This window comes from Garra rufa, chromosome 20, assembly GCF_049309525.1.
Source record: "Garra rufa chromosome 20, GarRuf1.0, whole genome shotgun sequence".
In the NCBI taxonomy this organism is placed as follows: domain Eukaryota; kingdom Metazoa; phylum Chordata; class Actinopteri; order Cypriniformes; family Cyprinidae; genus Garra; species Garra rufa.
In genome coordinates, this window is record NC_133380.1 from 32,414,170 (window position 1) to 32,432,296 (window position 18,127).

An 18,127-nucleotide genomic window follows, 5' to 3' on the forward strand; every position below is an offset into this window, starting at 1 on the left:
CATCCATACCGCACAGGAATATAGCCCGAATATTGTTGCAGGGGAAACTTGTCGGCACACTTGCGTTTTCGCGTCTTTTTCGCTTGCGAAGGGGGGCTCAAAGATTGGGCTCCTTCTTTTGCACAGCGAGCGCTCTACCATTTGAGCTAATTCCCCTGGCCGCAGAAGGCAGAATCTTCTCCCTGTTAGGTCCACCACCATTATGAAATCCATTCAAAGGCCCACTTTCATTCCTTTGCCTTTGACCTTGTCTCGAGGTGTGTCATTTCTTCCATTGCAGTTAATTTTTTCTTTCTTTTGTTGTTGCTATTTGTCTTCTTTGCTTTTGGTTATTATGATCGCCGCCAACTTGTTTGTTTTTAGACTCATTTCTTCTAATGCTTGCTTGTTTCATTCAGTGTTTTTAATGTTGTTTTTTGGGCTTTCTTGTTGTTGTTGCTTTATTACAAACGATCCACTTGGCTTTCACAAGATTGTGATCCTGTATCAGAAGTGACTGTTGCGGTCAAGTAAGTCTGCACCCCTGAGGACCGTAACAGGGTGAGTAGAGCAGGGCAGAAACAAGTTTCTCAGAAATCGAGGTGCTTTTTGCCACAAGCGCAGACTTCCGGATGCTCCCTGCATTCAAAGCCACGTGAAGAGCGACGCTCGAGGGCAGGCGGCGGTGCGCCAGCTGCGTGAGCGTGGCTCGTTGGTCTAGGGGTATGATTCTCGCTTTGGGTGCGAGAGGTCCCGGGTTCAAATCCCGGACGAGCCCGTGGTCAGGCTTGGTCCTGAAGCTTTTCTGCCTGCTAAGGGGCCCACCAGCAGTCAGCAAATTTTGGGGAAATTGGGCAGACTTCTGGCGGGAGCCAGGCCGGTTAGCTCAGTTGGTTAGAGCGTGGTGCTAATAACGCCAAGGTCGCGGGTTCGATCCCCGTACGAGCCAGCGTCTTTTGTTATCTGTTAGCTCGTCTCTGCTCTTCTCTCAAAGCGACGGGTGGTGTCACGTAAACCCCTGCAGACCAAACCTTAGGGGGATGTGGCCGAAATAGCTCAGTTGGGAGAGCGTTAGACTGAAGATCTAAAGGTCCCTGGTTCAATCCCGGGTTTCGGCAGATGCAGCTTTCTTTTGTCTTTTGGTCGAGGGTGGCCGGTGACCAAAACTCACTGGGATACAACCCCTCGCTCTGACTGGTTCCCCATAGCCGCAACACTATCTACCTCCAGGTCAGCTGTCAAAGAGGCGCTTGTGGTTCCATGGTGTAACGGTTAGCACTCTGGACTTTGAATCCAGCGATCCGAGTTCAAATCTCGGTGGAACCTGCGTGCCTTCTTGCGGCAGATAAAAACAAAAAAGGCTCAACTTTGTTTTTGTTGCTGGTGAGCCGTAAGCGACTTCTTCTTTGCTTTCCTCTGAGCAGCGGCCTCACTCGTCAAGGTTCCATGGTGTAATGGTTAGCACTCTGGACTCTGAATCCAGCGATCCGAGTTCAAATCTCGGTGGGACCTGCTTTTGCCACGAAGGTGCGCAGGGAACGTTCTGAGAAATCCTTTAGACAGCAGTGGGCCCCAAAGGCTCACGCAACTGCGAGGGTACGTTTCGCACCGCAAAAAGCGCAGTCTGTCTCCTTGGGGACGTGCGCGTAAAAGGGCAGGAGGCCCTTGGAGAATGCGGGCATCGATCCCGCTACCTCTCGCATGCTAAGCGAGCGCTCTACCATTTGAGCTAATTCCCCTGGCCGCAGAAGGCAGAATCTTCTCCCTGTTAGGTCCACCACCATTATGAAATCCATTCAAAGGCCCACTTTCATTCCTTTGCCTTTGACCTTGTCTCGAGGTGTGTCATTTCTTCCATTGCAGTTAATTTTTTCTTTCTTTTGTTGTTGCTATTTGTCTTCTTTGCTTTTGGTTATTATGATCGCCGCCAACTTGTTTGTTTTTAGACTCATTTCTTCTAATGCTTGCTTGTTTCATTCAGTGTTTTTAATGTTGTTTTTTGGGCTTTCTTGTTGTTGTTGCTTTATTACAAACGATCCACTTGGCTTTCACAAGATTGTGATCCTGTATCAGAAGTGACTGTTGCGGTCAAGTAAGTCTGCACCCCTGAGGACCGTAACAGGGTGAGTAGAGCAGGGCAGAAACAAGTTTCTCAGAAATCGAGGTGCTTTTTGCCACAAGCGCAGACTTCCGGATGCTCCCTGCATTCAAAGCCACGTGAAGAGCGACGCTCGAGGGCAGGCGGCGGTGCGCCAGCTGCGTGAGCGTTGCTCGTTGGTCTAGGTGTATGATTCTCGCTTTGGGTGCGAGAGGTCCCGGGTTCAAATCCCGGACGAGCCCGTGGTCAGGCTTGGTCCTGAAGCTTTTCTGCCTGCTAAGGGGCCCACCAGCAGTCAGCAAATTTTGGGGAAATTGGGCAGAGGTCTGGCAGGAGCCAGGCCGGTTAGCTCAGTTGGTTAGAGCGTGGTGCTAATAACGCCAAGGTCGCGGGTTCGATCCCCGTACGGGCCAGCGTCTTTTGTTCTCTGTTAGCTCGTCTCTGCTCTTCTCTCAAAGCGACGGGTGGTGTCACGTAAACCCCTGCAGACCAAACCTTAGGGGGATGTGGCCGAAATAGCTCAGTTGGGAGAGCGTTAGACTGAAGATCTAAAGGTCCCTGGTTCAATCCCGGGTTTCGGCAGATGCAGCTTTCTTTTGTCTTTTGGTCGAGGGTGGCCAGTGACCAAAACTCACTGGGATACAACCCCTCGCTCTGACTGGTTCCCCATAGCCACAACACTATCTACCTCCAGGTCAGCTGTCAAAGAGGCGCTCGTGGTTCCATGGTGTAACGGTTAGCACTCTGGACTTTGAATCCAGCGATCCGAGTTCAAATCTCGGTGGAACCTGCGTGCCTTCTTGCGGCAGATAAAAACAAAAAAGGCTCAACTTTGTTTTTGTTGCTGGTGAGCCGTAAGCGACTTCTTCTTTGCTTTCCTCTGAGCAGCGGCCTCACTCGTCAAGGTTCCATGGTGTAATGGTTAGCACTCTGGACTCTGAATCCAGCGATCCGAGTTCAAATCTCGGTGGGACCTGCTTTTGCCACGAAGGTGCGCAGGGAACGTTCTGAGAAATCCTTTAGACAGCAGTGGGCCCCAAAGGCTCACGCAACTGCGAGGGTACGTTTCGCACCGCAAAAAGCGCAGTCTGTCTCCTTGGGGACGTGCGCGTAAAAGGGCAGGAGGCCCTTGGAGAATGCGGGCATCGATCCCGCTACCTCTCGCATGCTAAGCGAGCGCTCTACCATTTGAGCTAATTCCCCTGGCCGCAGAAGGCAGAATCTTCTCCCTGTTAGGTCCACCACCATTATGAAATCCATTCAAAGGCCCACTTTCATTCCTTTGCCTTTGACCTTGTCTCGAGGTGTGTCATTTCTTCCATTGCAGTTAATTTTTTCTTTCTTTTGTTGTTGCTATTTGTCTTCTTTGCTTTTGGTTATTATGATCGCCGCCAACTTGTTTGTTTTTAGACTCATTTCTTCTAATGCTTGCTTGTTTCATTCAGTGTTTTTAATGTTGTTTTTTGGGCTTTCTTGTTGTTGTTGCTTTATTACAAACGATCCACTTGGCTTTCACAAGATTGTGATCCTGTATCAGAAGTGACTGTTGCGGTCAAGTAAGTCTGCACCCCTGAGGACCGTAACAGGGTGAGTAGAGCAGGGCAGAAACAAGTTTCTCAGAAATCGAGGTGCTTTTTGCCACAAGCGCAGACTTCCGGATGCTCCCTGCATTCAAAGCCACGTGAAGAGCGACGCTCGAGGGCAGGCGGCGGTGCGCCAGCTGCGTGAGCGTGGCTCGTTGGTCTAGGGGAATGATTCTCGCTTTGGGTGCGAGAGGTCCCGGGTTCAAATCCCGGACGAGCCAGTGGTCAGGCTTGGTCCTGAAGCTTTTCTGCCTGCTAAGGGGCCCACGAGCAGTCAGCAAATTTTGGGGAAATTGGGCAGAGGTCTGGCAGGAGCCATGCCGGTTAGCTCAGTTGGTTAGAGCGTGGTGCTAATAACGCCAAGTTCGCGGGTTCGATCCCCGTACGGGCCAGCGTCTTTTGTTCTCTGTTAGCTCGTCTCTGCTCTTCTCTCAAAGCGACGGGTGGTGTCACGTAAACCCCTGCAGACCAAACCTTAGGGGGATGTGGCCGAAATAGCTCAGTTGGGAGAGCGTTAGACTGAAGATCTAAAGGTCCCTGGTTCAATCCCGGGTTTCGGCAGATGCAGCTTTCTTTTGTATTTTGGTCGAGGGTGGCCGGTGACCAAAACTCACTGGGATACAACCCCTCGCTCTGACTGGTTCCCCATAGCCGCAACACTATCTACCTCCAGGTCAGCTGTCAAAGAGGCGCTTGTGGTTCCATGGTGTAACGGTAAGCACTCTGGACTTTGAATCCAGCAATCCGAGTTCAAATCTCGGTGGAACCTGCGTGCCTTCTTGCGGCAGATAAAAACAAAAAAGGCTCAACTTTGTTTTTGTTGCTGGTGAGCCGTAAGCGACTTCTTCTTTGCTTTCCTCTGAGCAGCGGCCTCACTCGTCAAGGTTCCATGGTGTAATGGTTAGCACTCTGGACTCTGAATCCAGCGATCCGAGTTCAAATCTCGGTGGGACCTGCTTTTGCCACGAAGGTGCGCAGGGAACGTTCTGAGAAATCCTTTAGACAGCAGTGGGCCCCAAAGGCTCACGCAACTGCGAGGGTACGTTTCGCACCGCAAAAAGCGCAGTCTGTCTCCTTGGGGACGTGCGCGTAAAAGGGCAGGAGGCCCTTGGAGAATGCAGGCATCGATCCCGCTACCTCTCGCTTGCGCCTACTGCATCCCACCGATTGAGCCAAAGTAAGCCCAAAGTAAGCCCACATGAGCCAATCGCGTTTCTTTCCTGGGCTTACTTTTGACCAATCACGTTTCTCTCCTGGGCTTACTTTTGACCAATCACGTTTCTCTCCTGGGCTTACTTTTGACCAATCACGTTTCTCTCCTGGGCTTACTTTTGACCAATCGCGTTTCTCTCTGGGGCTTACTTTTGATCAATCGCGTTTCTCTCCCGTGGCTCACTTTTGACCAATCGCGTTACTCTCCCGTGGCTCACTTTTGACCAATCGCTGCGACCGTTTATTATTGTCATCGATCTTTGCAATAGGTAAGGCTAAGGTGTACTTCATTTTTAAATATAATTTAATATCGTTATTTGTTCATAAATAGTGTGTATTTTTGGAAAATAGAACGTGCCAATGCATGTATAGCACACGTTTTCTGAAGTATTTGCGAACCTGTAACTTTTTAAATGATAAATACAGAACAAAACATGTCGCTACTGATCAGATAGGTTAAAATCATCGACAGTCCTAATTAGCCTACATTACTATGTGTGTATTGTGTGCGAAGAAAAGAATACTAATATTAAAATATTTATTTACTTATATATGTAGAGAGACAGAGAGCTGGGTAACTTACTTACTGTAACTGTAATGACTGTAAGTTAATTCGTTACTAATTCCAAGTTACAAGACAAATTGTAGTTAGTTATTTAAACCATTAACAGTTACATTACACATTTTAGGTAATATAAGTTAGTCAGACTACTTTTACGTTACTTTTAGATTACTTTTGACCTAACTTGTTTATCACATTGATTTAAACAGGGTAATCTTGAAAAAAAGAATAAGAAAATAGATTGTATTTGTTGTTATTAACAACACTAAGTGCATTTAACACATGTTTGTGAAATAACTGCAGGGAGTTAAATAAAAAACTACTAATTAATTAAACCATAAAAATAATAAATTAAAGTAAATCATTTTAAAATCAATTAAAAATGCACAAAAATGATATATATTCTTTTTGTTTACCTGCATGTCTTGTGACCATAACCTCATCAGAGGACCAATGAACATGAAAATGTGATAATTATTAAAATATTCAATTTAAGTATGTTAATTAAATATATTAGTTAAAATGTGTGCATGATAATGTGTTTGAAAGACAAAAGCCTTTGTTGAAGGTGGTTAAAAATATCTACAGTGTGATCTTTCAAATAAAAATGAATGTGTTTATCAGTAGTTGATGCAATGTTGAAACACTTTATGCAAACCTGAAATGATTTTTGTAAATCAGTGGTCAAATGCTGTATCTCCACCTGACTAGTGACTGGTCTTTGTGTGAGTGTCCACAAAACTGGAAGACTTTTTTTATGAATATAAGCAGTAGGCTGTTTTAGAAAAGAAATTTAAAAGATCAAAAAGAGGAATTAGGAAGTATATATCAGTTAGGAATAATTTAATGTCATTGTGTAAATAAAATAAAATAAAATCATATAATGCATAAAAAAAGGAACTTTAGTCTGATTCGGAATATATTAAAATATATATATTTTTTAATCTAAATACAGGTACTTAATTTTTGGATTCTGATTATGTAATTCAGATGAAATAACATGTAATCAGTTACTACCCAGCTCTGCTTATATATATTACTTATATTTGGTAATAATACTAGTGACCTCCTCCGAGCCTAGAATTATTACTAGAAGGAAATTTCAGACTTCATATTTGACTTTACATATATTTGTACATTTATCAGATTCCTGTCCATGTTTATTACCACAGTAATATGGTTTACATGTAGCTTGTTAAATTATCATTACACACTTAACATACAGGTATCTTTCAGTTTGCTAGAGGTAATAGTCTCTTTCTGATCTTCATTACAGAAAATGTACGCTTACCCCTTTTTTCGCCGCCAATCGGCAACATCGTGCCGGCTCCTCATGGCGCCATCGGAGGAGGCGAAGCGCCTTGAAAATATGGAGTCGGGAAGGGCCAAACCCAAGGAGCAGGTGCTGGCAGAGGCCCGTTCTTTTGTCAGCACAAACGGTGGAGACCCCAGTGACCAGTTTTTAGTACTGGCTCACTGCAAACTTCAGTTTGGGAAGTACCAGGGCCAGAGATTTAGATGGCTCCTGGAAAACTCTCTGGGGTACGCAGTGTATTTGGTGCTCAGCATTTCCAAGGAGACAGCGCAGACAACCCCCCTGTCCGAAAATAAACAGCTCTTCCTACAGTACACTTCTCATATCAGAGAGATGGCTGAAGAAGTGGAGAAGTATGAGAGGAAGCAGGAAATGCAAGCAGAAGCCCGAGCATCTGGAGACCAGGGCTGCTTGATGGTGGAGTTTGGTGACTTCCAGGGCCGGTCCATGAAGGAAGTTTATGAGGACCAAAGCAAGGAGGCCCAAGCCCTCATCAGGTACCTGGTTAAGGCCGATGCCAGGCCAAACACCAACATGGCCATTTTCAAGACATATGTCCTGAAAAGGCAGGCTTCTGCTGTGGGCACCAGTGTACGTCCTGCACGTCCACCTGCAACCTCCAGTGCCTCTGTACCTCCAGCCGCAGCCTCCAGTACCTCTGCACCTCCACCTGCAGCCATCCGAACTGGTGTACAGCGGACCGCCACTGTGAAAGCGCTGTTGGCGCATGGCAAACATTTGTCTCCTTCACAGCTGGCGAAAAAACTCGTGTCACCAGTTAAACACTGTGAGTAGGAGTGTGAATATTACATTTTCCCTACAGAAATTGTACACGTATTCATTTATTGTTATGGCAAACCTGTCCACTTGCTGTTTCCAGATCCATTAGTGCAGTCTACTTTACCTTCTCCAGCAGCAGAAACTTTGGCCCGAAGACAGCTTTTCGCTACAGGTAAGTAAGCACCATCTTACATACACTTGTCTCTGTGTATTGGTCACAGTAATAGTTGTAACATTTGTGCTCCAGGCACTTCCGTTTCCACTGCTGAAGATGATGATGATGAGGAGCTGGTATTTGCTGCATCACAATGTGAAGCACAGCTGAATACAGGTGTGGCATATGACACAAATACAAATGCTATAAGAATGTTTTGTGAAAACACAATGTGAAGCATTAAAAATAAAAATCAAATTTTTTTAATATTTTTGTTTACAATACAGAATTATGTCACATCATGCCTCAAGTGGGATTTCTTCAAAAGGTTAAGGATGTCCAAAGGTGTCAGTGTATTTATTTGCGTTTCTAAGCTTACCCGTTGTTAAACAATCACTAGATAACTTTCTCACACTGCTTGCTATTCTCACTCACTCACTCACTCTTTAGCTCCCCCTGAGCAGACAGGATGGTGGAGAGTCATTGTTCTTATGATGAGAAGAACAGTTTTTCCTTATTGTATATGTGTGCATGCTTCATGTCTGTGCGCATCATTACTGAATTCATCACACCTCATTTTCCTTAATCACAACAGATTCTCATTCTCAAAGAACTGTACTAATTCCATTTTTCTTACATCAATAAAGTGTACGCTGTGTTCTTTGCTTCTTAACACTAGTACCATTTTCTTCACTGTTATGCCTTAATATATTCAAAACGATTATTAACACTCCTCCAAAATTACTGCTTCGCAGGCTGTTTGTGGGCTGCATTTATGGCGTAGTTCTATCAAATCCAACCTTATACCATCCTTATTTTGTTTTTGTTACTGTTTACTCAGAGGCCTGTGCCGGTCCGTCTCCATTGGCGGAAACAGCAAAAACACCAGATCCTCCACATCATCAGCCACCAGCTGAGCTCCCAGGCCACTGGAAAGATCATCTTCCACCTTTCCAGCATGAGTGGATCCGGAACACACTGTTTAAGGCCAACCCACGAACCGGCAAGCCAGAACTAGTGTCCCAGCTGAAGCTTTGGTGGTATCCTCCTCAGCCCCCTTTAATTAACAGTCAGCCACCCGCCTCACCAGACCTCTTCTTCTGTCGGCCCCTTTTCTTGTGGATGCCGCTGAAGATGTGGTTATTTCCTCTTGTCTGTGTTCGCCCAGACTGTGGTAGGCACAGGCTAACAGCAGCAGGACTTTACCGCACCGTGCGCAAGGTTTTGGACATCGACGGGTGGTATGACCTTGCCACTGAGTATCTGGAGTGCAAAGGCTGCAAAAAGAAGTATCCTGCCTGGTCCGAGGACATCTTAGGGCAGCTGGATATGGGCCACCGCAGTCAGTTTCCAGCTTTGCTGACATACAGGTAATTCATAATGACAATCATTCATTATTAGGCACTTTTATCTTGTGTGTTTTTTTCTACAACCAAAGCATTTGCATGATTATATTGTTGTTTCCTTAGATACTCATGTGACAACCGGGTGCTGAGGATGATGAGGGAGAGGACACTGGGCAACAGTGTGACTCAGCTGTACAAGAAGCTGACGGAACAGCACAGTGAGGCATGGACACAGCGTGTTCTGCAGTACCTGACTGCCTGCGAACCGTTCACAAGGTCCTCCCTTGTGCAGCCTCCTGTATTTGCTGAGCCTCCCCTTTTACCTGCCCTACCTAAGCCTAAGTGGCTCTTAGCCGTGTACGCCAGAGATGTTCTGTGGCGACTGCATGAGGTCAAAGCCAAAATAACATCCGTCTTTGGCTCTGTTCTCAAGATGGACTCCACTAAAAAGGTATCACAGTCCTGTTTATATCCAGAAATTTGCCAGATATGGATATATGTGCATTCACAATGAATACAGTTTTGTCACCCTTTTATTTTTCCCAATAGGTCACAAAGAAACTCGCAGGTGCTGCTTCAGGTACAGCTGCCTGGTGCACAAATGTGGGAAATGAACACGGCCAAGTCCTCGTCTCTGTGCTTACAGCCGCCGAGGGACATGGACTGGACCACATGGCAGCTGGCCTGATGAAGCGCTACCGGGACGCAGGAGAGGCAGCCCCAAAAGTGATGTACGTGGACAGAGATTGCTGCAGTCAGCATGGCCAGTGTCAGGTGAAGATGATGTTCTCGGAGTGGGTCGAGCTTGAAGTGCGCCTCGACATCTGGCATTTCATGCGGCGATTTGCTGCAGGTGTCACGACAGAGGCTCATCCACTCTACGGGATCTTCATGGCCCGTCTGTCCACGTGCATCTTTCAGTGGGATCCAGAGGATGTGGCTGCACTTCGCTGTGCAAAGGAGGGTGAGCTGGCTGCAAAGAAGACTGGCCACATCTCAGAAAGGGCGGTCAGTGCTCGCATTACCCGGAGAGAGTTGGCACTGCACTGCCGGAGGAGGACCAGGGGGGTGGAGGAGACCACCAGATTGATCGGGTCACTGATTGATCTGTTCGACAGTGCGGACGGGAAGGACACTCTGGGAGTTCCTCTGCTGAATCACGAACGGATCCAGCAGATATGGAAGGAACAGCGGAAGCACGTTCCTTGTATCCAAGACCCAGAGAACTTTCCGCTGTACATGAAGAAGGGGACACTGAAGAAGGGCGGTGTGGAGCTGTGCTGTTACAGGTGTGCCCGTGGATCTACCTCTATGAAGTACATTTTTTTGGAAGGCGTCCATTTCGGAGCATGTTTGACGGTTCGTGGTCATGGGTTTGTGGACCCTGCGCGCCGACCCCCCAAAATTTTTGAGGGGGGCGCCGCTGGTGTCAATCTGACCGGGTCGGCCGGCGGGGAAGCACGGGAAGGTCTGGGGGGGGCTGGCCCCCTTAGGGGCCGCGCGGAAACCCCCCAAAGTTTTGGGCCTAAAATTGCAGTTCTGTCTTTCGCCACAGTGTGGAGCACCACCGATCCCACTTTAGGTTTATTACATGGCCATTAAAACAAAGGGGTGGTGGACACTTTTTTGGTCCCACGAACCCACTATTTGTCCATTTGACCATTATTTCTGCGGAACGGCCGCGGGACCGCCCGGGACCCCCTTCTCGGGCGCAAGCCCCGCCCCCAAGGTCCCACGAACCCACTATTTGTCCATTTGCCCATTATTGTTACGGAACGCCCGCGGAACCCCCCGGGACCCCCTCCCCGGCCACAGGGCCCGCCCCTAAGGTCCCACGAACCTACTATTTGTCCATTTCTCATTTGAGTGAATGACTCCGGTGGGGGTCTTCGTCCCAGCGACCCTCTATTTGTCCACAGCCCTACCGGTTTGATGGGGGGACCCCCGTCCCACGAACCCACTATTTGTCCATTTGCCCATTATTGTTACGGAACGTCCGCGGATCCCCCCGGGACCCCCTCCCCGGTCACAAGCCCCGCCCCCAAGGTCCCACGAACCCACTATTTGTCCATTTGCCCATTATTGTTACGGAACGTCCGCGGATCCCCCCGGGACCCCCTCCCCGGTCACAAGCCCCGCCCCCAAGGTCCCACGAACCCACTATTTGTCCATTTGCCCATTATTGTTACGGAACGTCCGCTGAACCCCCCGGGACCCCCTCCCCGGCCACAGGCCCCGCCCCTAAGGTCCCACGAACCCACTATTTGTCCATTTGCCCATTATTGTTACGGAACGTCCGCGGATCCCCCCGGGACCCCCTCCCCGGCCACGAGCCCCGCCCCCAAGGTCCCACGAACCCACTATTTGTCCATTTGCCCATTATTGTTACGGAACGTCCGCGGAACCCCCCTGGACCCCCTCCCCGGTCACGAGCCCCGCCCCCAAGGTCCCACGAACCCACTATTTGTCCATTTGCCCATTATTGTTACGGAACGTCCGCGGAACCCCCCGGGACCCCCTCCCCGGTCACGAGCCCCGCCCCCAAGGTCCCACGAACCCACTATTTGTCCATTTGCCCATTATTGTTACGGAACGTCCGCGGAACCCCCCAGGACCCCCTCCCCGGCCACGCGCCCCGCCCCTAAGGTCCCACGAACCCACTATTTGTCCATTTGCCCATTACAGTCACGGAAAGACCCCGGAACACTTCGGAACAACTCTCCCTCCACATTGCCACAGCCCCCTGGTCCCACGAACCCACTATTTGTCCATTTGCCCACTATAGTCACGGAAAGACCCCAGAACACTCCGGAACAACTCCCCCTCCACACTGCCACAGCCCCCCGGTCCCACGAACCCACTATTTGTCCATTTGCCCATTACAGTCACGGAAAGACCCCAGAACACTCCGGAACAACTCCCCCTCCACATTGCCACAGCCCCCTGGATCCACGAACCCACTATTTGTCCATTTGCCCATTGTAGTGATGGAATTGAACCTTGACCCTTAATAGATTAGTGGACACTCATCCCATTAACCTACTTTAGAGTCCCATAAATACATTGCAAGTGGGATGTGTGTCCATTTCCAATGTATTAAACAGCCAATCCCATTGAATACATTGCAAGTGGGACATGTGTCCATTTCCAATGTATTAAACAGTGAATCCCATTGAATACATTGCAAGTGGGACCTGTGTCCATTTCCAATGTATTAAACAGCCAATCCCATTGAATACATTGCAAGTGGGATGTGTGTCCATTTCCAATGTTATAGATAGCCAATTCCATTGAATACATTGCAAGTGGGATGTGTGTCCATTTCCAATGTAATAAATAGCCAATTCCATTGAATACATTGCAAGTGGGATGTGTGTCCATTTCCAATGTAATAGATAGCCTATTTCATTGAATACATTGCAAGTGGGATGTGTGTCCATTTCCAATGTAATAGATGGCCAATTCCATCGAATACATTGCAAGTGGGATGTGTGTCCATTTCCAATGTAATAGATAGCCAATTCCATTGAATACATTGCAAGTGGGATGTGTGTCCATTTCCAATGTAATAGATGGCCAATTCCATCGAATACATTGCAAGTGGGATGTGTGTCCATTTCCAATGTAATAGATAGCCAATTCCATCGAATACATTGCAAGTGGGATGTGTGTCCATTTCCAATTTTATAGATAGCCAATTCCATTGAATACATTGCAAGTGGGATGTGTGTCCATTTCCAATGTAATAGATGGCCAATTCCATCGAATACATTGCAAGTGGGATGTGTGTCCATTTCCAATGTAATAAATAACCTATTCCATTGAATACATTGCAGGTGGGATGTGTGTCCATTTCCAATGTAATAAATAGCCAATTCCATTGAATACATTGCAAGTGGGATGTGTCCATTTCCAATGTAATAGATAGCCAATTCCATTGAATACATTGCAAGTGGGATGTGTCCATTTCCAATGTAATAGATAGCCAATTCCATTGAATACATTGCAAGTGGGATGTGTGTCCATTTCCAATGTAATAGATAGCCAATTCCATTGAATACATTGCAAGTGGGATGTGTGTCCATTTCCAATGTAATAGATAGCCAATTCCATTGAATACATTGCAAGTGGGATGTGTGTCCATTTCCAATGTAATAGATGGCCAATTCCATCAAATACATTGCAAGTGGGACGTGTGTCCATTTCCAATGTATTAAACAGCCATTCCCATTGAATACATTGCAAGTGGGACCTGTGTCCATTTCCAATGTATTAAACAGCCAATCCCATTGAATACATTGCAAGTGGGATGTGTGTCCATTTCCAGTGTAATAGATAGCCAATTCCATTGAATACATTGCAAGTGGGATGTGTGTCCATTTCCAATGTAATAAATAGCCAATCCCATTGAAAACATTGCAAGTGGGATGTGTGTCCATTTCCAATGTAATAGATAGCCAATTCCATTGAATACATTGCAAGTGGGATGTGTGTCCATTTCCAATGTAATAGATAGCCAATTCCATTGAATACATTGCAAGTGGGATGTGTGTCCATTTCCAATGTATTAAACAGCCAATCCCATTGAATACATTGCAAGTGGGATGTGTGTCCATTTCCAATGTTATAGATAGCCAATTCCATTGAATACATTGCAAGTGGGATGTGTGTCCATTTCCAATGTAATAAACAGCCAATCCCATTGAATACATTGCAAGTGGGACCTGTGTCCATTTCCAATGTATTAAACAGCCAATCCCATTGAATACATTGCAAGTGGGACATGTGTCCATTTCCAATGTATTAAACAGCCAATCCCATTGCATACATTGCAAGTGGGACATTTGTCCACTTTTAATGTATTATATGAGGAATTCATGTTGAGTTTTCGAGTATTTCACCACATACGGTGCATGTCCACCCGCAACTTATTTGATGGGCCTGAATAAATTGGAAATGGACATTTCGTCATTTACATTAAAATCCCAATATTGTTGATAAAAAACACCTCTACTGTACTCAGCATACTCATTGGAATCCATTTATGTGAGTTTCATATCATAATACTGTACAATTTTGCTTACAAATCAACAACATTGTGAATTTCACGTTGAGTTTTCGAGTATTTCACCACATATGGTGCATGTCCACCCTCAACTTATTTGACGGGGCTGAATAAATTGGAAATGGACATTTTGTCATGTAAACTAACATCCCACTATTGTGGATAAAAACACCTCTACTGTACTCAGAACACTCAGTGGAAGCCAATTATGTGAGTTTCATGTCATAATACTGTAGAATTTGCATAAAAATGAATGTCCACAAAAGCACTATGAAGGGCCCGCTGAATAAATTGGAAATGGACGTTTCTTTATTTTAAAAAGTCCCAAAATCAGACCGGACTCCATCGATAGCCCTCGCCGGGCCCTCTACGACAACGCAGGCCACGAGTCCCTTCTTCCCCGGGGCCCGGAGATAGGACCCCCAAAACCCCACACTTTGACCGGCTGTCACTCGGCCGAATCGCCGCCGAACCGCCCCAATCTCGGGGACCTGTTAGACCCGAGGGAGCCCTATCCGACGACACCCACCCCGAGGCCCTACCCCTTCGGGGGCCGGAGATAGGGCCCCCCCAATCCCCACATGTTGACCGGCTATAACTCGGCCGAATAGACGCCGATCCGCCCCAATCTCGGGGTCCTGTTAGACCCGAGGGAGCCCTAGCCGACGACACCCGCCCCGAGTCGCTGCTCCACCGGGGGCCCGAGATATGGACCCCCGTAGTTTCGGGGGCCAAATCGAACGAAGAGGCCTAGAGGCTCCCAACTGGGCTCGATCGATAGCCCTCAACGGGCCCACTCCGACGACGTAGGCCACGAGTCCCTACTCCCCCGGGGCCCGGAGATAGAGCCCCCCAATGCCCCAAACTATAAAATTTTGACCGGCTACCACTCGGCCGAATCGAGGCCGAACCGCACCAAACTCGGGGCCCCTTTAGACCCGAGGGAGACCTAACCGACGACACCAGCCACGAGTCGCTGCTCCACCGGGGGCCCGAGATATGGACCCCCGTAGTTTCGGGGGCCAAATCGAACGAAGAGGCCTGGAGGCTCCCAACCGGGCTCGATCGATAGCCCTCAACGGGCCCTCTCCGACGACGTAGGCCACGAGTCCCTACTCCCCCGGGGCCCGGAGATAGAGCCCCCCAATGCCCCAAACTATAAAACTTTGACCGGCTACCACTCGGCCGAATCGAGGCCGAACCGCACCAAACTCGGGGCCCCGTTAGACCCGAGCGAGACCTAACCGACGACACCAGCCACGAGTCGCTGCTCCACCGGGGGCCCGAGATACGGACCTCCAAACTTTACGTCCACCGGCAACTTATTTGACGGGCCCTTCATACAGCTCCCGTGGACACTTCTACAAAGTGTATTTTTTTAATAAGTATGTGCAATATTGTTGATGAAAACACCTCTACTGTACTTAGCACACTCAGTGGAAGCCAATTCTCTCAGTTTCATTTCATAATACTGTAGAATTTGCATAAAAATGAATGTCCACAGGAGCATTATGAAAGGCCCGCTAAATAAATTGGAAATGGACATTTCGTCATTTACATTAAAATCCCAATATTGTTGATAAAAACACATCTACTGTACTTGGCATACCCCTTGGAATCCATTTATGTGAGTTTCATGTCATAATACTGCACAATTTGGCTTAAAAATCAACAAAATTGAGAATTTCACGTTGAGTTTTCGAGTATTTCACCACATATGGTGCATGTCCACACTCAACTTATTCGACGGGGCTGAATAAATTGGAAATGGACATTTTGTCAAGTAACTATACATCACAATATTGTGGATAAAAACACCTCTACTGTACTCAGCACACTCAGTGGAAGCCAATTATGTGAGTTTCATGTCATAATACTGTAGAATTTGCATAAAAATTAATGTCCACGGGAGCACTATGAACGGCCCGCTGAATAAATTGGAAATGGACATTTCTTTATTTTAAAAAGTCCCCAAAATTAGACCAGACTCGATCCATAGCCCTCGCAGGGCCCTCTCCGACAAAGCATGCCCCGAGTCCCTACTCCCCTGGGGGCCGGAGATAGAGCCCCCCAAAACCCTAAACTCCAAAATTTTGACCGGCTGTCACTCGGCCGAATCGAGGCCGAACCGCACCAAACTCGGGGCCCCGTTAGACCCGTGGGAGACCTAACCGACGACACCGACCACGAGTCGCTGCTCCTCCGTGGGCCGGAGATACGGACCCCCAAACTTTTTGTCCACGCGCAACTTATTTGACGGGCCCTCCATACTGCTCCCGTGGACACTTCAATAAAGTGTATTTTTTTAATAACTACGTGCAATATTGTTGATGAAAACACCTCTACTGTACTCAGCACACTCAGAGGAAGCCAATTATGTGAGTTTCATGTCATAAAACTGTAGAATTTGCATAAAAATGAATGTCCACGGGAGCATTATGAAAGGCCCGCTAAATAAATTGGAAATGGACATTTCGTCATTTACATTAAAATCCCAATATTGTTGATAAAAACACATCTACTGTACTTGGCATACCCCTTGGAATCCATTTATGTGAGTTTCATGTCATAATACTGCACAATTTTGCTTAAAAATCAACAAAATTGAGAATTTCACGTTGAGTTTTCGAGTATTTCACCACATATGGTGCATGTCCACCCTCAACTTATTTGACGGGGCTGAATAAATTGGAAATGGACATTTTGTCAAGTAACTATACATCACAATATTGTGGATAAAAACACCTCTACTGTACTCTGCACACTCAGTGGAAGCCAATTATGTGAGTTTCATGTCATAATACTGTAGAATTTGCATAAAAATTAATGTCCACGGGAGCACTATGAACGGCCCGCTGAATAAATTGGAAATGGACATTTCTTTATTTTAAAAAGTCCCCAAAATTAGACCAGACTCGATCCATAGCCCTCGCAGGGCCCTCTCCGACAAAGCATGCCCCGAGTCCCTACTCCTCTGGGGGCCGGAGATAGAGCCCCCCAAAACCCTAAACTCCAAAACTTTGACCGGCTGTCACTCGGCCGAATCGAGGCCGAACCGCACCAAACTCGGGGCCCCGTTAGACCCGTGGGAGACCTAACCGACGACACCGACCACGAGCCGCTGCTCCTCCGTGGGCAGGAGATATGGACCCCCAAACTTTTTGTCCACGCGCAACTTATTTGACGGGCCCTCCATACTGCTCCCGTGGACACTTCAATAAAGTGTATTTTTTTAATAACTACGTGCAATATTGGTGATGAAAACACCTCTACTGTACTCAGCACACTCAGAGGAAGCCAATTATGTGAGTTTCATGTCATAAAACTGTAGAATTTGCATAAAAATGAATGTCCACGGGAGCATTATGAAAGGCCCGCTAAATAAATTGGAAATGGACATTTCGTCATTTACATTAAAATCCCAATATTGTTGATAAAAACACATCTACTGTACTTGGCATACCCCTTGGAATCCATTTATGTGAGTTTCATGTCATAATACTGCACAATTTTGCTTAAAAATCAACAAAATTGAGAATTTCACGTTGAGTTTTCGAGTATTTCACCACATATGGTGCATGTCCACACTCAACTTATTCGACGGGGCTGAATAAATTGGAAATGGACATTTTGTCAAGTAACTGTACATCACAATATTGTGGATAAAAACACCTCTACTGTACTCAGCACACTCAGTGGAAGCCAATTATGTGAGTTTCATGTCATAATACTGTAGAATTTGCATAAAAATTAATGTCCACGGAAGCACTATGAAGGGCCCGCTGAATAAATTGGAAATGGACGTTTCTTTATTTTAAAAAGTCCCAAAATTAGACCGGACTCAGTCCCAAAATTAGACCGGACTCGATCGATAGCCCTCGCTGGGCCCTCTCCGACGACGCAGGCCATGAGTCCCTACTCCCCCGGGGCCTGGAGATAGGGCCCCCCCAAACCCCACAATTTGACCGGCTGTCACTCGGCCAAATCATCGCCCGAAAAAATGACTAAGTCGATGAATGATGCCAGTGCATGA

At 47.1% G+C, this 18,127-nt stretch overlaps 16 non-coding genes across 16 annotated transcripts; 14 read left to right on the top strand and 2 right to left on the bottom strand.

The window, feature by feature from the left end:
* The first annotated feature begins 685 nt into the window (after positions 1–685).
* On the top strand, positions 686–757 carry trnap-ugg (transfer RNA proline (anticodon UGG)). The gene has a single exon. It is a non-coding gene; the product is annotated as a tRNA-Pro (tRNA).
* Positions 758–854: 97 nt separating this feature from the next.
* trnai-aau (transfer RNA isoleucine (anticodon AAU)) lies at positions 855–928 on the top strand. Its single transcript has one exon. It is a non-coding gene; the product is annotated as a tRNA-Ile (tRNA).
* Positions 929–1,024: 96 nt separating this feature from the next.
* On the top strand, positions 1,025–1,097 carry trnaf-gaa (transfer RNA phenylalanine (anticodon GAA)). The gene has a single exon. It is a non-coding gene; the product is annotated as a tRNA-Phe (tRNA).
* A 136-nt stretch (positions 1,098–1,233) lies between these two features.
* Positions 1,234–1,305, top strand: trnaq-uug (transfer RNA glutamine (anticodon UUG)). The gene has a single exon. It is a non-coding gene; the product is annotated as a tRNA-Gln (tRNA).
* Positions 1,306–1,419: 114 nt separating this feature from the next.
* On the top strand, positions 1,420–1,491 carry trnaq-cug (transfer RNA glutamine (anticodon CUG)). The gene has a single exon. It is a non-coding gene; the product is annotated as a tRNA-Gln (tRNA).
* Positions 1,492–1,645: 154 nt separating this feature from the next.
* Positions 1,646–1,718, bottom strand: trnaa-agc (transfer RNA alanine (anticodon AGC)). The gene has a single exon. It is a non-coding gene; the product is annotated as a tRNA-Ala (tRNA).
* A 698-nt stretch (positions 1,719–2,416) lies between these two features.
* On the top strand, positions 2,417–2,490 carry trnai-aau (transfer RNA isoleucine (anticodon AAU)). Its single transcript has one exon. It is a non-coding gene; the product is annotated as a tRNA-Ile (tRNA).
* A 96-nt stretch (positions 2,491–2,586) lies between these two features.
* Positions 2,587–2,659, top strand: trnaf-gaa (transfer RNA phenylalanine (anticodon GAA)). Its single transcript has one exon. It is a non-coding gene; the product is annotated as a tRNA-Phe (tRNA).
* A 136-nt stretch (positions 2,660–2,795) lies between these two features.
* Positions 2,796–2,867, top strand: trnaq-uug (transfer RNA glutamine (anticodon UUG)). The gene has a single exon. It is a non-coding gene; the product is annotated as a tRNA-Gln (tRNA).
* A 114-nt stretch (positions 2,868–2,981) lies between these two features.
* trnaq-cug (transfer RNA glutamine (anticodon CUG)) lies at positions 2,982–3,053 on the top strand. Its single transcript has one exon. It is a non-coding gene; the product is annotated as a tRNA-Gln (tRNA).
* A 154-nt stretch (positions 3,054–3,207) lies between these two features.
* trnaa-agc (transfer RNA alanine (anticodon AGC)) lies at positions 3,208–3,280 on the bottom strand. Its single transcript has one exon. It is a non-coding gene; the product is annotated as a tRNA-Ala (tRNA).
* Positions 3,281–3,809: 529 nt separating this feature from the next.
* Positions 3,810–3,881, top strand: trnap-ugg (transfer RNA proline (anticodon UGG)). The gene has a single exon. It is a non-coding gene; the product is annotated as a tRNA-Pro (tRNA).
* Positions 3,882–3,978: 97 nt separating this feature from the next.
* trnai-aau (transfer RNA isoleucine (anticodon AAU)) lies at positions 3,979–4,052 on the top strand. Its single transcript has one exon. It is a non-coding gene; the product is annotated as a tRNA-Ile (tRNA).
* A 96-nt stretch (positions 4,053–4,148) lies between these two features.
* On the top strand, positions 4,149–4,221 carry trnaf-gaa (transfer RNA phenylalanine (anticodon GAA)). The gene has a single exon. It is a non-coding gene; the product is annotated as a tRNA-Phe (tRNA).
* A 136-nt stretch (positions 4,222–4,357) lies between these two features.
* trnaq-uug (transfer RNA glutamine (anticodon UUG)) lies at positions 4,358–4,429 on the top strand. Its single transcript has one exon. It is a non-coding gene; the product is annotated as a tRNA-Gln (tRNA).
* A 114-nt stretch (positions 4,430–4,543) lies between these two features.
* Positions 4,544–4,615, top strand: trnaq-cug (transfer RNA glutamine (anticodon CUG)). Its single transcript has one exon. It is a non-coding gene; the product is annotated as a tRNA-Gln (tRNA).
* Positions 4,616–18,127: the final 13,512 nt, after the last annotated feature.